Consider the following 27615-nt stretch of genomic DNA (forward strand, 5'->3'; position numbering starts at 1 on the left):
TTTTTTAATAGCTTCATAAAATAATGTGCGTTTGATTGTAAGCGTTCAGTTTTCATTAAATGTATTACAGATTCACAGAAGTATATTGGACAGTGCTGGTGTTCTTGCACTTGCTGCTGGCCCCATTTGGTTGGATAGTTCATTAAACACAAAGTTTTACCTCTTAAGGCTCTCTCATGAATCACTTACTTTTGACTCACTCATACTGTCTACTCCCTGTCTTTTGTTTATTCCTTCAACTCCAACGTTGGGGATATTGTCCCTAGTAACACCTTGCTCTTTCCCCAAGGTTTGGCTCCATCTTCACTCCGTCAATTCTAAGAGCCACCTACTTCAGTGTTTGCGGCGCAAACCTGGTTCTTCCATCACCAGATCCGTCAAGCACTGTCAGGCCGAGCTGTCCTCTGCCAAACCCACCCACTACTCCAAGATCATCCAGGAGAGCAATGATATCCCACGACAAACAAGCTCCTTAAACCCCTCTACCCTGGCTACTCCACCGTCACCTCCAAAAACAAGTGTGAGGAGCTCATGGACTTATTAGTTACTAAGACAGACTATCTGTTGAGTTGTCGCTGCCACATCCCTTAGCTTGGATTTGTAAAGGATAAGTCCTGTCTAACAAAACGCGTTGATTTTTTTGAGGAGCTAAATAATGTCGTACACAAGATACTGTCTATCGATGTAACTTATGGATTTCCAGAAGGCATTCGATACTGTTCCTCAGAAGAGGCTATTAATAAAAATGAGAGCACATTTAAATGGAGGCAACCTATTATCATGGTTTTGCAATTGATCAGAAGGTAGGAGACATATATTAAGGATTATGGGTATGTGCTCCATTGGCACGATGTGTCTAGTGATGTCCGCCAGGGAGCTGTACTGCGGCCTCAGATTTCCACTATATTTATAAATGAATTAGATAAAGGAGTAGAGATCTATATATCCAAGTTTGCTGACGACAACAAATTAGGTGGCACATTAAATAATGTAGATCGGAGCTTAAAGTTCAAAAGGAAGATTGGCAGCTTAAGAGCGTGGAAAAAACTTCTGATAGACGGAGTTCAATATGGGGCAAAGTGAGGTTATCCATTTTGGAAATAAGAAAGGAAGATCAGAGCATTTTCTAAACTGCGAGAAGATGGGAACTATGGAGGAGCAGAAACAATTAGGTGCCTAAGCACAGAAATCAGTAAAAGCTACAAAAGGACAGGTACAAAAATAAGTTAAAAAGCTAAAGGAATGTTAGCCATTATCTCAAGGGGGTCGGAATACAAAGGGGTGGCAGTAATGTTACAATTATATAAAACTCTGGTTAGAGCCCATTTCTGTTCCGTTCTGGGCACCGCACATTTGGAAGGAGTGCAGTGCATATTCACCAGAACTATACTGGGACTGAAGAGTTTAAATTATAAGGACAGACTGAATAGACTAGTCATTTATTTCCTTGGGTATAGAAGATTGGGAGATAATGTAATAAAAGTATTTAAAATAATAACATGAGTGTTTTTTAATGAATTCATTCATGGGATGTGGTCGTTGCTGGCAAGGCCAGCATTTGTTGACCATCCCTAATCGCTCCTGAGAAGGTGATGGTGAGCCACCTTCTTGAACAGCTGCAGTCCGTGTGGTGGTGCTCCTCCCACGGTGCTGTTAGGGAGGGAGTTCCAGGTTTTTGATCCAAAGATGCTGAAGGAACTGCAATATTGCTCCAAGTCAGGATGGTGTGTGACTTGGAGGGGAACTTGGAGGTGATGGTTTTCCCATGTGCCTGCTGCCCTTGTCCTTCTATGGTGTGGAGATGCCGGTGTTGGACTGGGGTGGACAAATGTAAGAAGTCACACAATACCAGGTTATAGTCCAACAGTTTTATTTGAAATCACAAGCTTTCGGAGCGCTGCTCCTTCGTCAGGTGAAGTGGAGAGATGCATATAGACACAGATTATATAGTCAGAGAATAATGCCAGATGATTACAGGTAATCTTTCTAACTGCCATTTATCACACCTCGGCAGAGAGATAATCACAGCAATCAAAGGTGTGAATGGTGTCCAAACAGGTTAGTCAGGAAAACATTACATCAAAGAACAATGAGGTGGGGTCACAAGGGGTAAAATGTTGCAAATGCTGGGGACTTCCAGTGTCAGTATGAGAGCGTCACCCTTAAGTATGGTGGATTCCAGCCTCCGCTCACAGTCTGCGGCCTTTCTACTTTAAAAGTAAGTCCGCCTTCTTTGTTTGTGAACCTTGCTCCTAATTGTAGACCTATAGCGACTAAGAGTCGACGGTATAGTTCAGAAGATAAAAAATTTATAAAAGAGGAAGTGGAAAGGCTTCAACGGGAGGGAATCATCGAACACAGTAATAGCCCGTGGCGTGCCCAGGTGGTGGTGGTTAAAACTAATGAAAAGAAAAGACTTGTGGTCGATTATAGCCAGACTATAAACTTGTATACCCAATTAGATGCCTGTCCTTTGCCTCGTATTTCTGAGATGGTGAACCAGATAGCTCAGTACCGCGTGTTCTCCACCATTGATTTAAAGTCTGCCTATCATCAACTCCCCATTAAAATAGAAGACCAACATTATACGGCCTTCGAAGCTAATGGGCGCCTGTACCAATTCCTTAGGGTGCCCTTTGGAGTGACGAATGGGGTATCCGTCTTCCAGCGGGAGATGGATCGTATGATGGATGAATACGCGTTGGAAGCAACATTCCCGTACCTGGACAATGTTACTATCTGTGGGCGCGACCAACGGGAGCATGATCAAAATCTCGCAAAGTTCCTACAGACTACAAAGAGGTTAAACCTGACCTACAACGAAAACAAGTGTACCTTCAATACTACACGTTTGTGTATTCTTGGTTGCGTTGTGGAGAATGGGGTAATTGGGCCAGATCCTGAAAGATTATGCCCGCTTAAGGAATTACCTTTACCTCACACTGTAAAAGCTTTAAGAAGGTGTCTGGGATTCTTCTCGTACTATGCCCAGTGGGTGGCTAGCTACTCAGATAAAGTCTGACCTGTTATTAAGTCGATGTCTTTTCCGCTATCGGCGGAAGGTCAGGAGGCTTTCTTTAATATCAAACGGGACATTGAGAAGGCAGTGGTATGTGCCGTGGATGAGAAGATCACTTTTCAAGTGGAAAGTGATGCATCTGATTTTGCGTTGGCAGCAACTCTTAATCAAGCTGGTAGACCAGTAGCTTTTTTCTCTCGTACATTGCAAGGACTAGAAGTTCGACATTCTTCAGTGGAAAAGGAGGCACAGGCGATTATCGAAGCAGTCAGGTATTGGAGACATTATCTCACTGGCCAACGTATTACGCTCATTACTGACCAGCGATCTGTGGCCTTTATGTTCAATACTAAGCAGAGAGGCAAGATCAAAAATGATAAGATTTTAAGATGGCGAATAGAACTGTCAGCATATGACTATGATATTCAGTACAGGCCTGGAGTATTCAATGAGCCATCGGATGCTTTGTCATGAGGAGTATGTGCTAGTCTAGGTATAGATAAGCTTCAAAGTCTCCACTACGCACTCTGCCACCCTGGGGTTACCAGAATGAACCACTTCATTAAGTCCCACAATCTACCCTACTCTATTGAGGAGGTCCGGACAATGACCAGAACCTGTCGTGTTTGTGCTGAATGCAAACCCCGCTTCTATAAGCCGTCCGAGCCAGCTCATCTTATTAAAGCAACTCAACCATTTGAGCGTTTGAGTCTCGATTTTAAAGGTCCCCTTCCATCGAGCGACCATAATGTCTATTTTCTTAATATTATAGACGAGTACTCTCGGTTCCCTTTTGTTATCCCCTGTCCGGATGTGACTAGTGCTGTTGTAATTAAATGCCTCTGCCAACTGTTTTCCTTGTTTGGCATGCCTAACTATATACATAGTGATAGGGGTTCTTCCTTTATGAGCGAAGAATTGCGACAGTTTTTGCTATCGAAAGGGATTGCAATGAGTAGAACTACCAGCTATAACCTTCGTGGTAATGGGCAAGTCGAGAAAGAAAATGAGACAATGTGGAAGGCTATTGTACTGTCTCTGAAGTCGCGAGGCCTGCCGACCTCTCGCTGGCAGGATGTCCTGCCAGACGTGCTGCATTCCATAAGGTCTCTTTTGTGTACAGCGACGAATGCTACCCCTCATGAAAGGATATTTAATTTTCCAAGAAAAGCTACTAATGGAGTATTGTTACCCACATGGTTGACGACCACGGGCCCTGTGCTGTTGCACAGACATGTGAGAGGCCACAAGACTGATCCACTGGTGGAGGAAGTACAACTCCTCCATGCTAATCCCCAGTATGCGTATATTCAATATTCGGATGGGCGAGAGGATACGGTCTCTATTAAAGATCTTGCACCTGCTGGAGCTCGAAAAGAGTTCGACTCTGAGAGTAGAGTTTTCAATCGTGGTATTGGACCTTCAGAGACACAAACCCTCAGTGTGGAAAACACTGATGATTCTGGGAATTCGAATGAACTGGAGTTAGTACTCCGGGAGGAGCCTCAGCAAGAGTTACATCGTTCCCAGAGGACAATCAGACCTCCTGACAGACTGAATCTATAGCAGGGGGTGAATGTGATGAAATAGCTCTGTGTTCTGGCATTTGTATTGTCTGTTGTTGTTGTAATTGTTAATGTCTGGAATGTTCTACAGGTGTAACCACTAATGCTCCTCCCTAGCCCCGCCCCTCTGGATCCTCCGGATTGGTGTGAGTCTTACTTATAAGAGCTGGGTCTTATTCATAAGGGCTGGGTTGGTGATGAATGATGGTTGCCCTGTGTTAACTTGATGCCATGTTCTTACTTAATAAAAGCCTTTAGTTTTAAGCTTTAACCTCTTGGATTCAGGCTGTTATTTGGCACATCACGTGTATATGAAGCTAAGTCACAGAACGGCCATGATCTCATTGAATGTCGGATCAGTCTCGAGGGCTCAATGGCCGAATGCTGTTCCTATGTTCCTATGAGAGACGTAGAGACGATGTTGCCACTTGAGAGCGAGACCAGAATTTGGGGCCACACACATAAGACAGTCACTATTAAATCCAACAGGGAATTCAGGAGCAAGGTCTTTACCCAGAGAATAGTTAGAATGTGGAACTCCTTACCACGGGGAGTAGTTGAGGCAAATAGCATAGATGCATCAAAGGGGAAACTCGGAATGTTCATGAAGGAGAAAGGAATTGATGGATATTTGGATGGGGTGAGATGAAGAAGGCTGGGAGTTCGCTCGTGAGGGGCATAAACACCACATGGATCTGCTGAGTCGAATGGCCTGTCTCTGTGCTGCAAATGCATTTTCCTGCTGTGTAATACCTTGTAGTTTGCACCCTTCAAACCCTGGAACCATCCAATCAATTCCATCAGTACCAGCTATCTGAAAGGGCTTCTGCTCCTCAATTCCTGCAACCATCCAATCAAATCCATCGGTAGCAGCTGTCTGAAAAAGCTACCACCCCTCAAACCCTGGAACCATCCAATCAATTCCATCAGTGCCAGCCTGTCACAGAATCACAGAATCACAGAATCTACAGTGCAGATAGAGGCCATTTCGGCCCATCGAGCCTGCACCGACACATATCCCACCCTATCCCCGTAACCCCACGTATTTAATCCCCTAACACTAAGGGTCAATTTATCATAGCCAAATCAACCTAACCTGCACATCTTTGGACTGTGGGAGGAAACCGTGTCATTGGGAACTCGATAGTCAGGGGGACAGACAGGCAGTTCTGCTGCCGCCGACATCACACCGATATGATATTTTGCCTCCCTGGTCCACGGTAAGGGACAGCACCGAGAGGGTGCAGAAAATTCGGCGAGGGTAAGAGAAAGAGCCAGGAATCCTGGTTCATGTCTGAATCAACGAAAAACATAGGAAAAGGGTCCAGAATGTGGAGGAAATTAATTCCAGGATTACTCCCAGTGCCACGCTCTAATGAGACTAGAAATCGGAGGATATGGCAGGTTAATGCGTGGCTGGACACATGGCGCAGGACGGAGGACTTTAGAATTCTGCAACATTTGGGCCAGTTCTGTGGCAGGAGGAACCTGTTCAAGATGGACATGTTGTACCTGAACTGAGCCGATACCAATCTCCTGCGGGCAGGATAACTACTGCCGTAGGGGTGGATATACGTGAATTCGGCAAAGGGTTGGGCAACAAGCTGTAGTATTAAAAAGTAGAAAGAAGGTGAACAGAGGACTGGGAGAGAAGTTTTGATATATAAATATTATAGATTTAGGTGAGTATAGAAAATAAAAAGAAGTCTGAGGTGTGTTTGCCGTGCGTGTGTGTAAAAGCACACAGTGTGGTTAGTTAGGTTGGTGAGCTGCAGGTGCAAATAACCAGGTGGGAATATGATGCAATGGCGATAACTGAGAACTGGATCAACAATGGGAGGATTGGATGTTTAATATTCCTGGGTACAGGTATTAAGTACAGATAGGGAAAGAAACAAGGAGAGGTCGAATGTATGAATAAGGAGCACATTCCAGCACTAGAACGAGAGACTGTCCTTGAGGGAGCAAAGGCAGAATCTACTTGGTTGGAGTTGAGATACAATAGAGGAGCGATTATGTATTTTGGTGTATTTTGTGGGTCAAAAAGTGGGATGCATATCGAGGAGCAGATTTGCAGAGAAATTATTGAGAGGTGCATGAACTACAGCATAGCGTTACTGTGAGATATTAAATACCCCAATATTGAATGGGGTAGTGATTTGATTAAGGGCGGAAAGGGGGAGACATTTCTGAAGTGTGTTCAAGAGGACTTTATTCATCCGTATGTTTCCAGAACAATGAGGAAGGAGGAATTGCTTGATCCAGTCCTGGGGAATGTCACAGATGGGGAGCATTTCGGAAATAGTGATCATAGTATCAAAAGGTTTTGTTTAGCTATGGAGAAGGACAATGATCAATCTAGAGTGAAAATATGTCAATGGGGGAGCGCCAATTCCAGCGAATTGAGGAAGGATCTGTCCTGGTTAACTTGGTGCCAATGTCTAGCACACAGAAATATAATGGAGCAAGGGGCGGCCTGTGAAGGTGGTTCGGGTATTGTCCAGGTAAATTCCCACAAGGAAGAAAGGGAAGGCAACCATTAGAGAGCTCCCTGGATGGTGAAGGAGTTGGAGTGTAGGATGAAGCAGAATAAGGGGCGTATATGACAGATGTCAGCTGGATAATGCAAGTGAGAATCTGGCTGAATATAGAAAGTGAAAAAAGAAGTAAAGGGACAAAGAGAGGGTACGAGAATAGATTGGCGACTAACATAAAGTGGAATCCAAAGGTCTTCTACAGGCATATCAACAGTAAATGGGTTGTCAGTGGAGCGGTGAGGACGGTTACAGATGGAAATGGGAATCTATTGCTAATGGCAGAAGGCATGGCTGATGTAGTAAATTAATACGTTGTGTCAGTGATTACCAAGGAAGACGACTTTGCCAAAGCTATGGGAAACGAGGAGTTTGCTGGGATACTGGATAAGATAAAAAAAATAGATAACGGGGAGATACTTGAAAGGCTGGTTGTAATTAAAGTGGCTAAGTCAATCGGTCCAGATGGGATGCAACCTAGAATTTTGTGGAAGTAAGGATCGAAATTGTGGATGTTCTGGTCACAATATTCCAAGTATCCTTAGATACAGGGGTGGTGCTGAGGACGGCAGGATTGCAAACTTTACAACCGTGTTCAAAAAAGTGTATCGGGAAAAACCTGGCATTTACAAACCAGTCAGTTTAATGTAGGTGGTGGGGAAGCTTTTAGAAACAACAATCCGGGTGAAAATTAACAAACAATTGGCAAAGACTGGACTAATAAAGGAGAGCCAGCACGGATTTGTTAAGGGCAAACCATGTTTTCCTAACGTGATTGCGTTTGTTGTTCAGTTAAAATAGAGGGTGGATGAGGGCAGTGCATTTGGTGTTGTGTATATCGTCTTTCAAGTTCGTATGAAAAAGAACCACATACGAGACTTGTTAGCAAATTTGAATCCCACGGGATAAAATGGGCAGTAGCAGCATAGATATAAAATGATCTTATAGATAGAAAGAGAGAGTTGTGGTGAGTCGCTGTCTTTCGGACTGGAGGGAGGTATACCGTGGTGTTCCCCGGGGTTCAGTACTGGAGGGAGGTATACCGTGGTGTTCCCCGGGGTTCAGTACTGGAGGGCGGTATACCGTGGTGTTCCCCGGGGTTCAGTACTGGAGGGAGGTATACCGTGGTGTTCCCCGGGGTTCAGTACTGGAGGGAGGTATACCGTGGTGTTCCCCGGGGTTCAGTACTGGAGGGAGGTATACCGTGGTGTTCCCCGGGTTCCACACGAAGACCACTGCTGCTTTGATAAACAGTAATGATTGGACTTGTGGGTAAAGGGCACGTTTTCGAACTGTGCAGTTGACACGAGATTTGGAAGTGTAGTAATCACTAAGGCAGTTGGTAATAGACTTCAAGAGGAAATCGACAGGTTAGTGGAATGGGCGGACTCGTGGCAGATATAATTCAACGCAGAAAGTGGTGAGGTGATAACTTTTGGTAGGAAGAACGAGGAGAGACAGTACAAGCTAAATATTACAATTATAAATTTGGAGCAAAACAGAGAGACCCGCAGGTGTTTGTGCACAAGTTTTTGAAGTTGGCAGGAAAGGTTAACAAAGCAGTTATTAAAACATACAGGATTCTGGGCTTTATAATTGAGGCACAGAGTACTAAAGCCAGAAAGTTATGTTAAACCTATAAAAAACACTAGTTCGACCCCAGCTGGGGGATTGTGTCCAATTCTGGTCACCGCAATTTAAATAGGACTTAAAGACTTTGTAGAGGGTACACAAGAGATTCACCATAATGGTTAGAGGGGTGAGGGATTGCAATTACATGGATGGATTGATGAAGCTGGGGTTATTCTCCTTAGAGCAGAGAGCACTATGAAGGGATTGGATGGAGGTGTTTAAAATCATGAATGGTTTAGACAGAGTAAATGAAGCGAAACTGTTTGCAATATCTGAAGGGTCCATAACCAGAGTGCACAGAAACATAGAAACATAGAAACATAGAAACTAGGAGCAGGAGTAGGCCATTCGGCCCTTCGAGCCTGCTCCGCCATTCAACGAGATCATGGCTGATCATCCAAACCCTAGCACCCGGTCCCTACACCGACAGCCATCCCACCCAAGCCCTATCCCCGTAACCCCACATATTTAATCCCCCCTAACACACTAAGGGCCAATTTTTTTTATCATGGCCAATCAACCTAACCCGCACATCTTTGGTGATTGGCAGGAGAACCAGAGACAACATGAGCTAAAACATTTTCACACAGCGAGTGGTTAGGATTTGGAATTCACTGCCTGATTGGGTGGTGGATACAGATTCAATAGTAGCTTTCAAAAGGTAATTGAATAAAAGCTTGAATGAGAATAATTGCAAGGATATGGGGAATTAGTGAGGGAATGGGAATAACTGGATGGATCATCAAAAGATGTTGATTCCAGGGGCCGAATGGCATTATCTGTAAGAAAGAAAGACTTTCAATTGTATAGCGCCTGTCACGATCTCAGGACGTCCCAAAGCGCTTTAAAGCCAATCAATACTTTTGAAGTCTAGGCACTGTTGTAATGTAGGAAATGCAGCAGTTAATTTGCACACAGCAAGCTCGCACAAACAGCAATGTTATAATGAACAGATAATTAGTTTGTTCGTTTTTTTTATTCATTCACGGGAGTAGGCGTCGTTGGCTAGGCCGGCATATATTGCTCATCCCAAATTGCCCTTGAGAAGGTGGTGGCGAGCTGCCTTATGAACCGCTGGAGTCCGTTTGGTGAAGGTTCTCCCACAGTGCTGACTTTGTCGTAGCGATTTGGTACAACTGAGTGGCTTGTTAGGCCATTTCAGGGGGCAATTAAGAGTCAACCACATTGTTTTGGGTCAGGAGTCACGTATAGGCCAGACCAGGTAAGGACGGCAGATTTCCTTGCCTAAAGGCCATTATGTACCAGATGGGTTATTATGACAATCTGCTAGTTTCACGGCGACCATTATTGATACTCGCTTTTATATTCCCGATTTATTTAATTAACTGAATTGAAACTCCCCAGTTGCGGGTGCAAGACTTGGACTCAGGTCTCCAGATTAATATTCCAGGTCTTTGGATTACGAGTACAGTAACATAACCATTATGCTACCATTCCCGCGTTGATTAAGGAATAAGTATGGGTGAGAACATGTAGGAGAACTCCCCTGCTCCTCTTCAAAATAGTGTCATGGGAACTTTTCCGTCCACCTGAGAGAGCAGACGGGCTCTCAACTGAACTTCTCATGGGAAAGACGGCACCTCGGACCGTGCAGCGCTCCCTTTGTACTGCCCGCCTAGATTTCAGTGCTCAAGTCTCTGGAGTGGGACTGTGAACCCAGTACCTCCTGACTCAGAGGCGAGAGTGCAACACACTGAGCGACGGCTAACACTTACATTGTGTTAAAAAAATTAAGGATGTCCCATACTACTTTGAAAATTAGAAGCTAAATGGGATAGAATTGAAAAGATATCTGGGAGTACAAATACTTCTGTGATGGATTAATCTATGATTCTATGATCACAAAAAATTACCCAGAACATACTGCAAAGAAAGAGGACACTCTGCCTAACCGGTCCATTCCAGTTTATATGCCCACTCGAGCCTCCTCCCATCCTTCAGCATCGAACTCTATCAGCAGAACCCTCTGTTCCCTTCTCCCTCGTGTGCTTATCTAGCCTCCCCTTAAATTCATCTATATTATTCACCTCAACCACTCCCTGTGGCAGTGAGTTCCACATTATCACCACTCGCTGGGTAAAGTAGCTCCTTCTGGATTCCCTATTTCATTTCTTGGTGTCTATCTTATACTTAAGGCCTCTAGTTTTTCTCTTCCCCGCAAGTGGAAACATTCTCTCTGTATCTAAGCTACCAAAAACTTTCATAATTTTAAAGACCTCAATAAGGTCACATCTCAACCTTCTCATTTCAAGAGTAAAGAAACACAGCCTGTTCCTCCTATCCTGATAGATGTAAGCTCGCATTTCTGGAAATCATCCCTGTAAATCTTTTTTTCCATCCTTTCCAGTGCCTCGATAATTGTTTCCTAATATGGTGACCCGAACTATACACAGTGCTCCATGTGTGGTGTAACCAAGGTTCGATGCAAGGTTAGCCTAACTTCGCAAATTTTCAATACTATCCCTCCAGTAATAAACCCTGGCTCATGGTTTGCTCTGTATTATTTATTAAACTGTGTGGCCTAGAAATTAGGTATGGCCCCGCCAGCTCAGTTGCGCCCAAAAGTTTGCGCTGCGCCCGGAGCCCGTTGCGCCCGCCAGAAATTCACTTTTAGCGCCCCAAGTCGGAACCGGGCGCTGTTCCAGGGTGTGCCCGCCTCCGCTTGGGGCGCTGAAAGTGAATTTCAGCGCTCCAGCTGCCGCTGCGCCACCCGATGCGGTGCGGCAGGCTGGGGTACTGCAGGCCTCCTCCTTCTCTTAAGGAGGAGCTGCCTGCAGCCGTGAGATCGCCGCTGGATTCTGCTGGCAAATGAGCCCGGCACCACGGAGAAGTGCCGGGCTCGCGGGAATCAGCCACCAATGCCGCGGGGGGGGGGGGGGGGGGGTGGTGTAGGAGGCCGGGGAGGGAGGTGCGGGCAGGCGGCCGCCGAAAAAGCGGCCGGCCGCACCTCCACCTTTATGCGCCCCACTAACTCTGCATGAAGGCCGTGTTTCACGAACGTTGTTTGCGGCCGCTGCGGAAGAGGCGGCAGCAACTGAATATGGGCGTCGGGCCGGCATTGGGGCGGAACCGGGGCGCTACGCACACCGATGACATCATCGGTGCCGGCGCAGCGCTACCGGCTACCGCCGCCATTAACGCTGCACTCAATTTCCGCACTACCAACCCCGCCGGCGCAGAAGACCTCTTTAGGCGCTAAGTGGGCGCAAGGCCCACTGAATTTCTAGGCCTGTCTCTATTTTAAGTGATTTGTGTATTTGAACTCCCTGCTCGCTTTGCTCCACTATATTATTAGATCTTATTTTCCAAGTAACATTTGACCTCCTTATTTTTCTTAACAAAATGCAGTACCTCACACTTATCTGTGCGGAAATTTATTTGAAAATTATGCAAAGATTTTGCAAGTTTGAGGTGCTGAATTAGTTTGAGAAGCTATGTTAATTTGAGGTGCTCAGTTAGTTTGAAGGGCTGAACTAGTTTGAGGAGCTGCATTTGTTTGAAGTGATGTATTAGAATATGGGCTGTGTTTCATTGAGCAATAAAGTTGTATGAGTATTGTTGTGACGTGTTTCATTCTTAGAAATACAATAATTATTTAAGATGAATTGCACAATTTTGATAAAGGAGGGACAGTTTACTTCTCCAGATCAGAGAATCAAACCCTGTAATTTACTCTGAAAATGAATTTGCACCAAATAGTAAGACCAAAACAGAAATGCGGTATAGCAGCCACGAGAGGAACCATAAATTTGAAATTGGATTTTCAAATAATGCAGTAGGGTGCAGAGCATCACGGAAGCAACGTGAGATCTACTGAATAACCCGATCTTGATAAAATAAATAGCACAATGCAGCATTAAATTTTAATGTACTTCCCGAATATTATCAGATTGGTCAAGTCTTTGGGGCTTTCATCACAGCAGAGATTCAAATCGGTAAACAAATATATGTTCAAACAACAAGAACTAATTTAAACGATGTTTTTACCCAACTGTCCCAGTGGGCAAACTACAGTGTATAAATGGAAGGCTCTGGGAATGTATTGCACCAGAGATTAATGCAGCGAGATTACACACAGGAGGAAGGGACAGATCGCTTCAAACAGAAAATGTTGGCAACATTTGACACCATCGGCACCATATATTACATCATCCTTGCAGTCATTGGTGTTCCAGGTGAGTGACGATATTCAATTGAACATTGTAGGTCTCTGTGCGTTGGACTCGGAGTCTGGCTATTACATTGACTTGCAGTATTAGATTGAAAAGTTGTATTAGATTGAAGTGATGTATTAGTTTTAAATGCTGTATTAGACTGAAGTGTTGTATTAGATTGTAGAGCTGAATTATAATTTGGTGTTGTATTAGATTGAAGTGCTGTATTAGATTGAAGTGCTGTATTAGATAGAAGTGCTGTATTAGATTGAAGTGTTGTATTAGTTTTAAATGCTGTATTAGACTGAAGTGTTGTATTAGATTGAAGTGTATTAGATTGAAGTGTTGTATTAGATTGAAGAGTTGTATTAGATTGAAGAGTTGTATTAGACTGAAGTGTTGTATTAGATTGAAGTGTTGTATTAGATTGAAGAGTTGTATTAGATTGAAGAGTTGTATTAGACTGAAGTGCTGTATTAGATTGAAGTGTTGTATTAGATTGAAGTGTTGTATTAGATTGAAGTGTTGTATTAGATTGAAGTGCTGAATTAGATTGAAGTGCTGTATTAGATTGAAGTGCTGAATTAGATTGAAGTGCTGTATTAGATTGAAGTGCTGTATTAGATTGAGGTGCTGAATTAGATTGAAGTGCTGTATTAGATTGAAGTGCTGTATTAGATTGAAGTGTTGTATTAGATTGAAGTGCTGTATTAGATTGAAGGGCTGTATTAGATTGAAGTGCTGTATTAGATTGAAGTGCTGTATTAGATTGAAGTGTTGTATTAGATTGAAGTGCTGTATTAGATTGAAGGGCTGTATTAGATTGAAGTGCTGTATTAGATTGAAGTGCTGTATTAGATTGAAGTGCTGCGTTAGATTGAAGTGCTGTATTAGATTGAAGTGCTGTATTAGATTGAAGTGCTGTATTAGATTGAAGTGCTGTATTAGATTGAAGTGCTGTATTAGATTGAAGTGCTGTATTAGATTGAAGTGTTGTATTAGATTGAAGTGCTGTATTAGATTGAAGTGCTGTATTAGATTGAAGTGTTGTGTTAGATTGAAGTGCTGTATTAGATTGAAGTGCTGTATTAGATTGAAGTGCTGTATTAGATTGAAGTGCTGTATTAGATTGAAGTGCTGTATTAGATTGAAGTGCTGTATTAGATTGAAGTGCTGTGTTAGATTGAAGTGCTGTATTAGATTGAAGCGCTGTATTAGATTGAAGTGCTGTATTAGATTGAAGTGCTGTATTAGATTGAAGTGCTGTATTAGATTGAAGTGCTGTATTAGATTGAAGTGCTGTATTAGATTGAAGTGCTGTATTAGATTGAAGTGCTGTATTAGATTGAAGTGCTGTATTAGATTGAAGTGCTGTATTAGATTGAAGTGCTGTATTAGATTGAAGTGTTGTATTAGATTGAAGTGCTGTATTAGATTGAAGTGCTGTATTAGATTGAAGTGTTGTGTTAGATTGAAGTGCTGTATTAGATTGAAGTGCTGTATTAGATTGAAGTGCTGTATTAGATTGAAGTGCTGTATTAGATTGAAGTGCTGTATTAGATTGAAGTGCTGTATTAGATTGAAGTGCTGTATTAGATTGAAGTGCTGTATTAGATTGAAGTGCTGTATTAGATTGAAGTGCTGTATTAGATTGAAGTGCTGTATTAGATTGAAGTGTTGTATTAGATTGAAGTGCTGTATTAGATTGAAGTGCTGTATTAGATTGAAGGGCTGTATTAGATTGAAGTGCTGTATTAGATTGAGGTGCTGTATTAGATTGAAGTGCTGTATTAGATTGAAGTGCTGCGTTAGATTGAAGTGCTGTATTAGATTGAAGTGCTGAATTAGATTGAAGTGCTGTATTAGATTGAAGTGCTGTATTAGATTGAGGTGCTGTATTAGATTGAAGTGCTGTATTAGATTGAAGTGCTGTATTAGATTGAAGTGCTGTATTAGATTGAAGTGCTGTATTAGATTGAAGTGCTGTATTAGATTGAAGTGCTGTATTAGATTGAAGCGCTGTATTAGATTGAAGTGCTGTATTAGATTGAGGTGCTGTATTAGATTGAAGTGCTGTATTAGATTGAAGTGCTGTATTAGATTGAAGTGCGGTATTAGATTGAAGTGCTGAATTAGATTGAAGTGCTGTGTTAGATTGAAGTGCTGTATTAGATTGAAGTGTTGTATTAGATTGAAGTGCTGTGTTAGATTGAAGTGCTGTATTAGATTGAAGTGTTGTATTAGATTGAAGTGCTGTATTAGATTGAAGTGTTGTATTAGATTGAAGTGCTGTATTAGATTGAGGTGCTGTATTAGATTGAAGTGCTGAATTAGATTGAAGTGCTGTGTTAGATTGAAGTGCTGTATTAGATTGAAGTGCTGTATTAGATTGAAGTGCTGAATTAGATTGAAGTGCTGTATTAGATTGAAGTGCTGAATTAGATTGAAGTGCTGTATTAGATTGAAGTGCTGTATTAGATTGAAGTGCTGTATTAGATTGAAGGGCTGTATTAGATTGAAGTGCTGCATTAGATTGAAGTGCTGTATTAGATTGAAGTGCTGTGTTAGATTGAAGTGCTGTATTAGATTGAAGTGCTGTATTAGATTGAAGTGCTGTGTTAGATTGAAGTGCTGTATTAGATTGAAGTGCTGTATTAGATTGAAGTGCTGTATTAGATTGAAGTGCTGTATTAGATTGAAGTGCTGTATTAGATTGAAGGGCTGTATTAGATTGAAGTGCTGCATTAGATTGAAGTGCTGTATTAGATTGAAGTGCTGTATTAGACTGAAGTGCTGTATTAGATTGAAGTGCTGTATTAGATTGAAGGGCTGTATTAGATTGAAGGGCTGTATTAGATTGAACTGCTGTATTAGATTGAAGTGCTGTATTAGATTGAAGTGCTGAATTAGATTGAAGTGCTGTATTAGATTGAAGTGCTGTATTAGATTGAAGTGCTGAATTAGATTGAAGTGCTGTATTAGATTGAAGTGCTGAATTAGATTGAAGTGCTGAATTAGATTGAAGTGCTGTATTAGATTGAAGTGCTGTATTAGATTGAAGGGCTGTATTAGATTGAAGTGCTGCATTAGATTGAAGTGCTGAATTAGATTGAAGTGCTGTATTAGATTGAAGTGCTGTATTAGATTGAAGTGCTGAATTAGATTGAAGTGCTGTATTAGATTGAAGTGCTGAATTAGATTGAAGTGCTGAATTAGATTGAAGGGCTGTATTAGATTGAAGTGCTGTATTAGATTGAAGTGCTGTATTAGATTGAAGTGCTGAATTAGATTGAAGTGCTGTATTAGATTGAAGTGTTGTATTAGATTGAAGTGCTGTATTAGATTGAAGTGCTGTATTAGATTGAAGTGTTGTATTAGATTGAAGTGCTGAATTAGATTGAAGTGCTGAATTAGATTGAAGTGCTGTATTAGACTGAAGTGCTGTATTAGATTGAAGTGCTGTATTAGATTGAAGGGCTGTATTAGATTGAAGGGCTGTATTAGATTGAACTGCTGTATTAGATTGAAGTGCTGTATTAGATTGAAGTGCTGTATTAGATTGAAGTGCTGTATTAGATTGAAGTGCTGAATTAGATTGAAGTGTTGTATTAGATTGAGGTGCTGTATTAGATTGAGGTGCTGTATTAGATTGAAGTGCTGAATTAGATTGAAGTGCTGTGTTAGATTGAAGTGTTGTATTAGATTGAAGTGCTGTATTAGATTGAAGTGCTGTATTAGATTGAAGTGCTGTATTAGATTGAAGTGCTGAATTAGATTGAAGTGCTGTATTAGACTGAAGTGCTGTATTAGATTGAAGTGCTGTATTAGATTGAAGTGCTGCGTTAGATTGAAGTGCTGTATTAGACTGAAGTGCTGTATTAGATTGAGGCGCTGTATTAGATTGAAGTGCTGTATTAGATTGAAGTGCTGAATTAGATTGAAGTGCTGTATTAGATTGAAGTGCTGTATTAGATTGAAGTGCTGAATTAGATTGAAGTGCTGTATTAGATTGAAGTGCTGAATTAGATTGAAGTGCTGTATTAGATTGAAGTGTTGTATTAGATTGAAGTGCTGTATTAGATTGAAGTGCTGTATTAGATTGAAGTGCTGTATTAGATTGAAGTGCTGAATTAGATTGAAGTGCTGTATTAGATTGAAGTGTTGTATTAGATTGAAGTGCTGTATTAGATTGAAGTGCTGTATTAGACTGAAGTGCTGTATTAGATTGAAGTGCTGTATTAGATTGAAGTGCTGAATTAGATTGAAGTGCTGTATTAGATTGAAGTGCTGTATTAGATTGAAGTGCTGTATTAGACTGAAGTGCTGTATTAGATTGAAGTGCTGTATTAGATTGAAGTGCTGTATTAGATTGAAGTGCTGTATTAGACTGAAGTGCTGTATTAGATTGAAGTGCTGTATTAGATTGAAGTGCTGAATTAGATTGAAGTGCTGTATTAGATTGAAGTGCTGTATTAGACTGAAGTGCTGTATTAGATTGAAGTGCTGAATTAGATTGAAGTGCTGTATTAGATTGAAGTGCTGAATTAGATTGAAGTGCTGTGTTAGATTGAAGTGCTGTATTAGATTGAAGTGCTGAATTAGATTGAAGTGCTGTATTAGATTGAAGTGCTGTATTAGATTGAAGTGCTGTATTAGATTGAAGTGCTGTATTAGATTGAAGTGCTGAATTAGATTGAAGTGCTGTATTAGACTGAAGTGCTGTATTAGATTGAAGTGCTGTATTAGATTGAAGGGCTGTATTAGATTGAAGGGCTGTATTAGATTGAAGGGCTGTATTAGATTGAAGGGCTGTATTAGATTGAACTGCTGTATTAGATTGAAGTGCTGTATTAGATTGAAGTGCTGAATTAGATTGAAGTGCTGTATTAGATTGAAGTGCTGTATTAGATTGAAGTGCTGTATTAGATTGAAGTGCTGAATTAGATTGAAGTGCTGTGTTAGATTGAAGTGTTGTATTAGATTGAAGTGCTGTATTAGATTGAAGTGCTGTATTAGATTGAAGTGCTGTATTAGATTGAGGTGCTGAATTAGATTGAAGTGCTGTATTAGATTGAAGGGCTGTATTAGATTGAAGTGCTGTGTTAGATTGAAGTGTTGTATTAGATTGAAGTGCTGTATTAGATTGAAGTGCTGTATTAGATTGAAGTGCTGTATTAGATTGAGGTGCTGAATTAGATTGAAGTGCTGTATTAGATTGAAGTGCTGTATTAGATTGAAGTGTTGTATTAGATTGAAGTGCTGTATTAGATTGAAGTGCTGTATTAGATTGAAGTGCTGTATTAGATTGAAGTGCTGAATTAGATTGAAGTGCTGTATTAGATTGAAGTGCTGTGTTAGATTGAAGTGCTGTATTAGATTGAAGTGCTGTATTAGATTGAAGTGCTGAATTAGATTGAGGTGCTGTATTAGATTGAAGTGCTGAATTAGATTGAAGTGCTGTATTAGATTGAGGTGCTGTATTAGATTGAAGTGCTGAATTAGATTGAAGTGTTGTATTAGATTGAAGTGCTGTATTAGATTGAAGTGCTGTATTAGATTGAGGTGCTGTATTAGATTGAAGTGCTGAATTAGATTGAAGTGCTGTATTAGATTGAGGTGCTGTATTAGATTGAAGTGCTGAATTAGATTGAAGTGTTGTATTAGATTGAAGTGCTGTATTAGATTGAGGTGCTGTATTAGATTGAAGTGCTGTATTAGATTGAGGTGCTGTATTAGATTGAAGTGCTGAATTAGATTGAAGTGCTGTGTTAGATTGAAGTGCTGTATTAGATTGAAGTGCTGTGTTAGATTGAAGTGCTGTATTAGATTGAAGTGCTGTGTTAGATTGAAGTGCTGTATTATACTGAGGTGCTGTATTAGATTGAAGTGCTGTATTATATTGAGGTGCTGTATTAGATTGAAGTGCTGTATTAGATTGAAGTGCTGTATTAGATTGAAGTGTTGTATTAGATTGAAGTGCTGTATTAGATTGAGGTGCTGTATTAGATTGAAGTGCTGTATTAGATTGAAGTGCTGTGTTAGATTGAAGTGCTGTATTATACTGAGGTGCTGTATTAGATTGAAGTGCTGTATTATATTGAGGTGCTGTATTAGATTGAAGTGCTGTATTAGATTGAAGTGCTGTATTAGATTGAAGTGTTGTATTAGATTGAAGTGCTGTATTATATTGAGGTGCTGTATTAGATTGAAGTGCTGTATTAGATTGAGGTGCTGTATTAGATTGAAGTGCTGAATTAGATTGAAGTGCTGTGTTAGATTGAAGTGCTGTATTAGATTGAAGTGCTGTGTTAGATTGAAGTGCTGTATTAGATTGAAGTGCTGTGTTAGATTGAAGTGCTGTATTATACTGAGGTGCTGTATTAGATTGAAGTGCTGTATTATATTGAGGTGCTGTATTAGATTGAAGTGCTGTGTTAGATTGAAGTGCTGTATTAGATTGAAGTGCTGTGTTAGATTGAAGTGCTGTATTATACTGAGGTGCTGTATTAGATTGAAGTGCTGTATTATATTGAGGTGCTGTATTAGATTGAAGTGCTGTATTAGATTGAAGTGCTGAATTAGATTGAAGTGCTGTGTTAGATTGAAGTGCTGTATTAGATTGAAGTGCTGTGTTAGATTGAAGTGCTGTATTATACTGAGGTGCTGTATTAGATTGAAGTGCTGTATTAGATTGAAGGGCTGCATTAGATTGAAGGGCTGTATTAGATTGAAGTGCTGTATTAGATTGAGGTGCTGCATTAGATTGAAGTGCTGAATTAGATTGAAGTGCTGTATTAGATTGAAATGCTGAATTAGATTGAAGTGCTGTGTTAGATTGAAGTGCTGTATTATACTGAGGTGCTGTATTAGATTGAAGTGCTGTATTAGATTGAAGGGCTGCATTAGATTGAAGGGCTGTATTAGATTGAAGTGCTGTATTAGATTGAGGTGCTGCATTAGATTGAAGTGCTGAATTAGATTGAAGGGCTGTATTAGATTGAAGTGCTGTATTAGATTGAAGTGCTGTATTAGATTGAGGTGCTGTATTAGATTGAAGTTCTGTATTAGATTGAAGTGTTGTATTAGATTGAGGTGCTGTATTAGATTGAAGTGCTGTATTAGATTGAAGTTCTGTATTAGATTGAAGTGTTGTATTAGATTGAGGTGCTGAATTAGATTGAAGTGCTGTATTAGATTGAAGTGCTGTATTAGATTGAAGTGCTGTGTTAGATTGAAGTGCTGTGTTAGATTGAAGTGCTGTATTAGATTGAGGTGCTGTATTAGATTGAAGTGCTGTATTAGATTGAAGTGTTGTATTAGATTGAGGTGCTGTATTAGATTGAAGTGCTGTATTAGATTGAAGTGCTGTATTAGATTGAAGTGCTGTATTAGATTGAAGTGCTGTATTAGACTGAAGTGCTGTATTAGATTGAAGTGCTGTATTAGATTGAAGTGCTGAATTAGATTGAAGTGCTGTATTAGATTGAAGTGCTGTATTAGACTGAAGTGCTGTATTAGATTGAAGTGCTGAATTAGATTGAAGTGCTGTATTAGATTGAAGTGCTGAATTAGATTGAAGTGCTGTATTAGATTGAAGTGCTGAATTAGATTGAAGTGCTGTATTAGACTGAAGTGCTGTATTAGATTGAAGTGCTGAATTAGATTGAAGTGCTGTATTAGATTGAAGTGCTGAATTAGATTGAAGTGCTGTATTAGACTGAAGTGCTGTATTAGATTGAAGTGCTGTATTAGATTGAAGTGCTGTATTAGATTGAAGTGCTGAATTAGATTGAAGTGCTGTATTAGACTGAAGTGCTGTATTAGATTGAAGTGCTGTATTAGATTGAAGGGCTGTATTAGATTGAAGGGCTGTATTAGATTGAAGGGCTGTATTAGATTGAAGGGCTGTATTAGATTGAACTGCTGTATTAGATTGAAGTGCTGTATTAGATTGAAGTGCTGAATTAGATTGAAGTGCTGTATTAGATTGAAGTGCTGTATTAGATTGAAGTGCTGTATTAGATTGAAGTGCTGAATTAGATTGAAGTGCTGTGTTAGATTGAAGTGTTGTATTAGATTGAAGTGCTGTATTAGATTGAAGTGCTGTATTAGATTGAAGTGCTGTATTAGATTGAGGTGCTGAATTAGATTGAAGTGCTGTATTAGATTGAAGTGTTGTATTAGATTGAAGTGCTGAATTAGATTGAAGGGCTGTATTAGATTGAAGTGCTGTGTTAGATTGAAGTGTTGTATTAGATTGAAGTGCTGTATTAGATTGAAGTGCTGTATTAGATTGAAGTGCTGTATTAGATTGAGGTGCTGAATTAGATTGAAGTGCTGTATTAGATTGAAGTGCTGTATTAGATTGAAGTGTTGTATTAGATTGAAGTGCTGTATTAGATTGAAGTGCTGTATTAGATTGAAGTGCTGTATTAGATTGAAGTGCTGAATTAGATTGAAGTGCTGTATTAGATTGAAGTGCTGTGTTAGATTGAAGTGCTGTATTAGATTGAAGTGCTGTATTAGATTGAAGTGCTGAATTAGATTGAGGTGCTGTATTAGATTGAAGTGCTGAATTAGATTGAAGTGCTGTATTAGATTGAGGTGCTGTATTAGATTGAAGTGCTGAATTAGATTGAAGTGTTGTATTAGATTGAAGTGCTGTATTAGATTGAAGTGCTGTATTAGATTGAGGTGCTGTATTAGATTGAAGTGCTGAATTAGATTGAAGTGCTGTATTAGATTGAGGTGCTGTATTAGATTGAAGTGCTGAATTAGATTGAAGTGTTGTATTAGATTGAAGTGCTGTATTAGATTGAGGTGCTGTATTAGATTGAAGTGCTGTATTAGATTGAGGTGCTGTATTAGATTGAAGTGCTGAATTAGATTGAAGTGCTGTGTTAGATTGAAGTGCTGTATTAGATTGAAGTGCTGTGTTAGATTGAAGTGCTGTATTAGATTGAAGTGCTGTGTTAGATTGAAGTGCTGTATTATACTGAGGTGCTGTATTAGATTGAAGTGCTGTATTATATTGAGGTGCTGTATTAGATTGAAGTGCTGTATTAGATTGAAGTGCTGTATTAGATTGAAGTGTTGTATTAGATTGAAGTGCTGTATTAGATTGAGGTGCTGTATTAGATTGAAGTGCTGTATTAGATTGAAGTGCTGTGTTAGATTGAAGTGCTGTATTATACTGAGGTGCTGTATTAGATTGAAGTGCTGTATTATATTGAGGTGCTGTATTAGATTGAAGTGCTGTATTAGATTGAAGTGCTGTATTAGATTGAAGTGTTGTATTAGATTGAAGTGCTGTATTATATTGAGGTGCTGTATTAGATTGAAGTGCTGTATTAGATTGAGGTGCTGTATTAGATTGAAGTGCTGAATTAGATTGAAGTGCTGTGTTAGATTGAAGTGCTGTATTAGATTGAAGTGCTGTGTTAGATTGAAGTGCTGTATTAGATTGAAGTGCTGTGTTAGATTGAAGTGCTGTATTATACTGAGGTGCTGTATTAGATTGAAGTGCTGTATTATATTGAGGTGCTGTATTAGATTGAAGTGCTGTGTTAGATTGAAGTGCTGTATTAGATTGAAGTGCTGTGTTAGATTGAAGTGCTGTATTATACTGAGGTGCTGTATTAGATTGAAGTGCTGTATTATATTGAGGTGCTGTATTAGATTGAAGTGCTGTATTAGATTGAAGTGCTGAATTAGATTGAAGTGCTGTGTTAGATTGAAGTGCTGTATTAGATTGAAGTGCTGTGTTAGATTGAAGTGCTGTATTATACTGAGGTGCTGTATTAGATTGAAGTGCTGTATTAGATTGAAGGGCTGCATTAGATTGAAGGGCTGTATTAGATTGAAGTGCTGTATTAGATTGAGGTGCTGCATTAGATTGAAGTGCTGAATTAGATTGAAGTGCTGTATTAGATTGAAATGCTGAATTAGATTGAAGTGCTGTGTTAGATTGAAGTGCTGTATTATACTGAGGTGCTGTATTAGATTGAAGTGCTGTATTAGATTGAAGGGCTGCATTAGATTGAAGGGCTGTATTAGATTGAAGTGCTGTATTAGATTGAGGTGCTGCATTAGATTGAAGTGCTGAATTAGATTGAAGGGCTGTATTAGATTGAAGTGCTGTATTAGATTGAAGTGCTGTATTAGATTGAGGTGCTGTATTAGATTGAAGTTCTGTATTAGATTGAAGTGTTGTATTAGATTGAGGTGCTGTATTAGATTGAAGTGCTGTATTAGATTGAAGTTCTGTATTAGATTGAAGTGTTGTATTAGATTGAGGTGCTGAATTAGATTGAAGTGCTGTATTAGATTGAAGTGCTGTATTAGATTGAAGTGCTGTGTTAGATTGAAGTGCTGTGTTAGATTGAAGTGCTGTATTAGATTGAGGTGCTGTATTAGATTGAAGTGCTGTATTAGATTGAAGTGTTGTATTAGATTGAGGTGCTGTATTAGATTGAAGTGCTGTATTAGATTGAAGTGCTGTATTAGATTGAGGTGCTGTATTATATTGAGGTGCTGTATTAGATTGAAGTGCTGTATTAGATTGAAGAGTTGTATTAGCTTGAAGAGTTGTATTAGACTGAAGTGCTGTATTAGATTGAAGTGTTGTATTAGATTGAAGAGTTGTATTAGATTGAAGAGTTGTATTAGACTGAAGTGCTGTATTAGATTGAAGTGTTGTATTAGATTGAAGTGTTGTATTAGATTGAAGAGTTGTATTTGATTGAAGTGTTGTATTAGATTGAAGTGTTGTATTAGATTGAAGTGCTGAATTAGATTGAAGTGCTGCATTAGATTGAAGTGCTGCATTAGATTGAGGTGCTGAATTAGATTGAAGTGCTGTATTAGATTGAAGTGCTGTATTAGATTGAAGTGTTGTATTAGATTGAAGTGCTGTATTAGATTGAGCTGCTGTATTAGATTGAAGTGCTGAATTAGATTGAAGTGCTGTGTTAGATTGAAGTGCTGTATTAGATTGAAGTGCTGTGTTAGATTGAAGTGCTGTATTATATTGAGGTGCTGTATTAGATTGAAGTGCTGTATTAGATTGAAGTGCTGTATTAGATTGAAGTGCTGTGTTAGATTGAAGTGCTGTATTATATTGAGGTGCTGTATTAGATTGAAGTGCTGTATTAGATTGAAGTGCTGCATTAGATTGAAGTGCTGTATTAGATTGAAGTGCTGTGTTAGATTGAAGTGCTGTATTATATTGAGGTGCTGTATTAGATTGAAGTGCTGTATTAGATTGAAGGGCTGTATTAGATTGAAGTGCTGTATTAGATTGAAGGGCTGCATTAGATTGAAGGGCTGCATTAGATTGAAGGGCTGTATTAGATTGAAGTGCTGTATTAGATTGAAGTGCTGTATTAGATTGAGGTGCTGCATTAGATTGAAGTGCTGAATTAGATTGAAGTGCTGTATTAGATTGAAATGCTGAATTAGATTGAAGTGCTGAATTAGATTGAAGTGCTGTATTAGATTGAAGTTCTGTATTTGATTGAAGTGTTGTATTAGATTGAGGTGCTGTATTAGATTGAAGTGCTGTATTAGATTGAAGTGCTGTATTATATTGAGGTGCTCTATTATATTGAGGTGCTGTATTAGATTGAAGTGCTGTATTAGATTGAAGTGCTGTGTTAGATTGAAGTGCTGTGTTAGATTGAAGTGCTGTATTAGATTGAAGTGTTGTATTAGATTGAGGTGCTGTATTAGATTGAAGTGCTGTATTATATTGAGCTGCTGTATTATATTGAGGTGCTGTATTAGATTGAAGTGCTGTATTAGATTGAAGTGCTGTATTAGATTGAAGTGCTGCATTAGATTGAAGTGCTGTATTAGATTGAAGTGCTGTATTATATTGAGGTGCTGTATTATTGAAGTGCTGTGTTAGATTGAAGTGCTGTGTTAGATCGAAGTGCTGTATTATATTGAGGTGCTGTATTAGATTGAAGTGCTGTATTAGATTGAAGTGCTGTATTAGATTGAGGTGCTGTATTAGATTGAAGTGCTGTATTAGATTGAGGTGCTGTATTAGATTGAAGTGCTGTGTTAGATTGAAGTGCTGTGTTAGATTGAAGTGCTGTATTAGATTGAAGTGCTGTATTAGATTGAAGTGCTGTATTAGATTGAACTGTTGTAATAGATTGAAGTGCTGTATTAGATTGAAGTGCTGTATTAGATTGAAGTGCTGTATTAGATTGAAGGGCTGCATTAGATTGAAGGGCTGTATTAGATTGAAGGGCTGTATTAGATTGAGGTGCTGTATTAGATTGAAGTGCTGTAATAGATTGAAGTAATGTATTAGATTGAAGTGCTGTATTATATTGAGGTGCTGTATTAGATTGAGGTGCTGTATTAGATTGAGGTGCGGTATTAGATTGAGGTGCGGTATTAGATTGAAGTGCGGTATTAGATTGAAGTGCGGTATTAGATTGAGGTGCTGTATTAGATTGAAGTGCGGTATTAGATTGAAGTAATGTATTAGATTGAAGTGCGGTATTAGATTGAAGTGCGGTATTAGATTGAAGGGCTGTATTAGATTGAAGGGCTGTATTAGATTGAAGGGCTGTATTAGATTGAATTGCGGCAGATACAGAATTTATCTATTTTGAAACACACTTATTCTGCAATTTGAAGTATTTTGTAATTGAAATGCATTGTCAATTTATTACTTTGACGCAACTGCGGTGATCTCTCTGTCTTTTTCTCACTCTCTTGCTGCGAATGCTGGAGCTCTCTTTATTTAATCTCATGTTCTGTTGCAGCGTGAATGTTATTGTTTAATGAATGTGGTTGAGTGAAAATTGAAATGCTTTGATATTGGGCTGTGCCCTATTGCACTGTCTCACCTTAAAGAGACAGATAGAGAATACAAGTGATCACCGGGATTACCTCTCATACAGTATTCACATACTCTGTGTCATGGTACCATGCGCAAAGTATTCACCTGCACTGTGTCGCCATTAACACAATGAAAGATTGACAGTTAATAATCAGGTGTACCAATGGTACATTATTCACATACTCTGTGCAATCATATAATGATAGTCTATTTATAGATCATTAGAACAATTAAACTTTCATTGTTTCCTCCAATTAAATATTGGGAAGATCAAAGACATTGTTTCCGACCCCACCACAAATCCGTTCCCTAGCCATAGACTCCGTCCCTGCCTGAGGCTGAACCAGATGGTTAACAAACTTGGTTTCATATTTGAACCTGAAATGAGCTTCCGACCATATATCCACGTTGGTAACATTGCCCGTCTCTGCCCCCAGCTCACCTGCTGCTGAAACCCCCATCCATGCCATTGTTACCTCTGGACTTGACTCTTCCAATGCACTCCTGGCTGGCCTCCCACGATCTACCTTACGTAAATTTGAGGTCATCCAAAAATCGGCTCCCCATGCCCTAACTCGCAACAAGTCCCGTTCACCCATCACCCCTGTTTTCGCTGAAATACAATCACGCCTGGTTAAGCAACGCCTCAATTTTAAAATTCTTATAGTTTTCAAATCCCTCCATTGCCTTGCACCTCCTTATCTCTGTTATCTCTTCCAGCCCCAACCCCCCAAGAGGATAACTAAATAATGAGTAGGGCCGATTAGAGACCAGAAAGAAAGCTTGTGTGGAGCTGGAAGACCTGGGTATCGTTCTTAATGAATACTTTGCGACTGTCTTCACAAAAGAGATGGATGATGCAGACATTGTAAATAACGAGAAGGAGTGTTTCATATTAGATGAGATAAACATAGTGAGAGAGGAAGTATTAAGGGGCTTAAAATATTCCAAAATCGATAAATCGCCAGGACCAGAACAAATGTATCCCAGGCTGTTAAGAAACGCAATGGAAGAAATAGCGGAAGCTCCAACCATCATTTTGCGATCCTCTCTGGCTACAAGTGTGGTGCCGGAGGACTGGAGGACTGCTAACTTTCTACCATTGCTAAAAAGGGAGGAAGGGAAGGATACTGTGTAGTGTAGAAGAACCTAACCTCGGTGGTGTTCAAATTGTTGGAAAGAATTTTGAGCGACAGTATTAATAGTCCTTTAGAAAGGCATGGATTAATCTAGGAGAGTTAGCATGGATTTGTTAAAGGACGATCGTGTGTGACTAACTTGATTGAAATATTTGAGCAGGTAACAAGCAGGGTTGATGAGGGTAGTGCGTTTGATGTAGTCTACATGGATTTTAGCAAGGCTTTTGACAAGATCCCACATGGCAGATTGGTCAGAAATGTTCCAAGGGAAAGTGGCAAGTTGGATCCAACATTTTCTCAGTGACAGGAATAAAAACAGCAGTAACGTATATTTATATAACGTGTTTAATGTAGTAAAATGTCCCAAAGCGCTTCACGGGAGAATTATAAGACAATATAAATTCGCACTGAGCCACACAAGGACAAATTAGGGCAGATGACCAAAAGCTTGGTCAAAGAGGTTGGTTTTAAGGAGCGTCTTAAAGGAGGAAAGTGAGAGAGAAAGGCGGCCTGGTTTAGTGAGGGAATTACAGAGCTTAGTGCCCAGGCAACAGAAGGCACAGACACCAATGTTTGAGCAAAGGGTAATGGTCGACGTATGTTTTTGCGACTGAAAAGTTGTTTCTACTGGGGTTGTGCAAGGCTCAGTACTTGGCTCCTTGCTTTTTCTGCTGTACATCAATGACCTAGAT

This window comes from Somniosus microcephalus, chromosome 29 (assembly GCF_052327205.1).
Source record: "Somniosus microcephalus isolate GS21.2 chromosome 29, FLI_Smic_1.0, whole genome shotgun sequence".
NCBI lineage: Eukaryota > Metazoa > Chordata > Chondrichthyes > Squaliformes > Somniosidae > Somniosus > Somniosus microcephalus.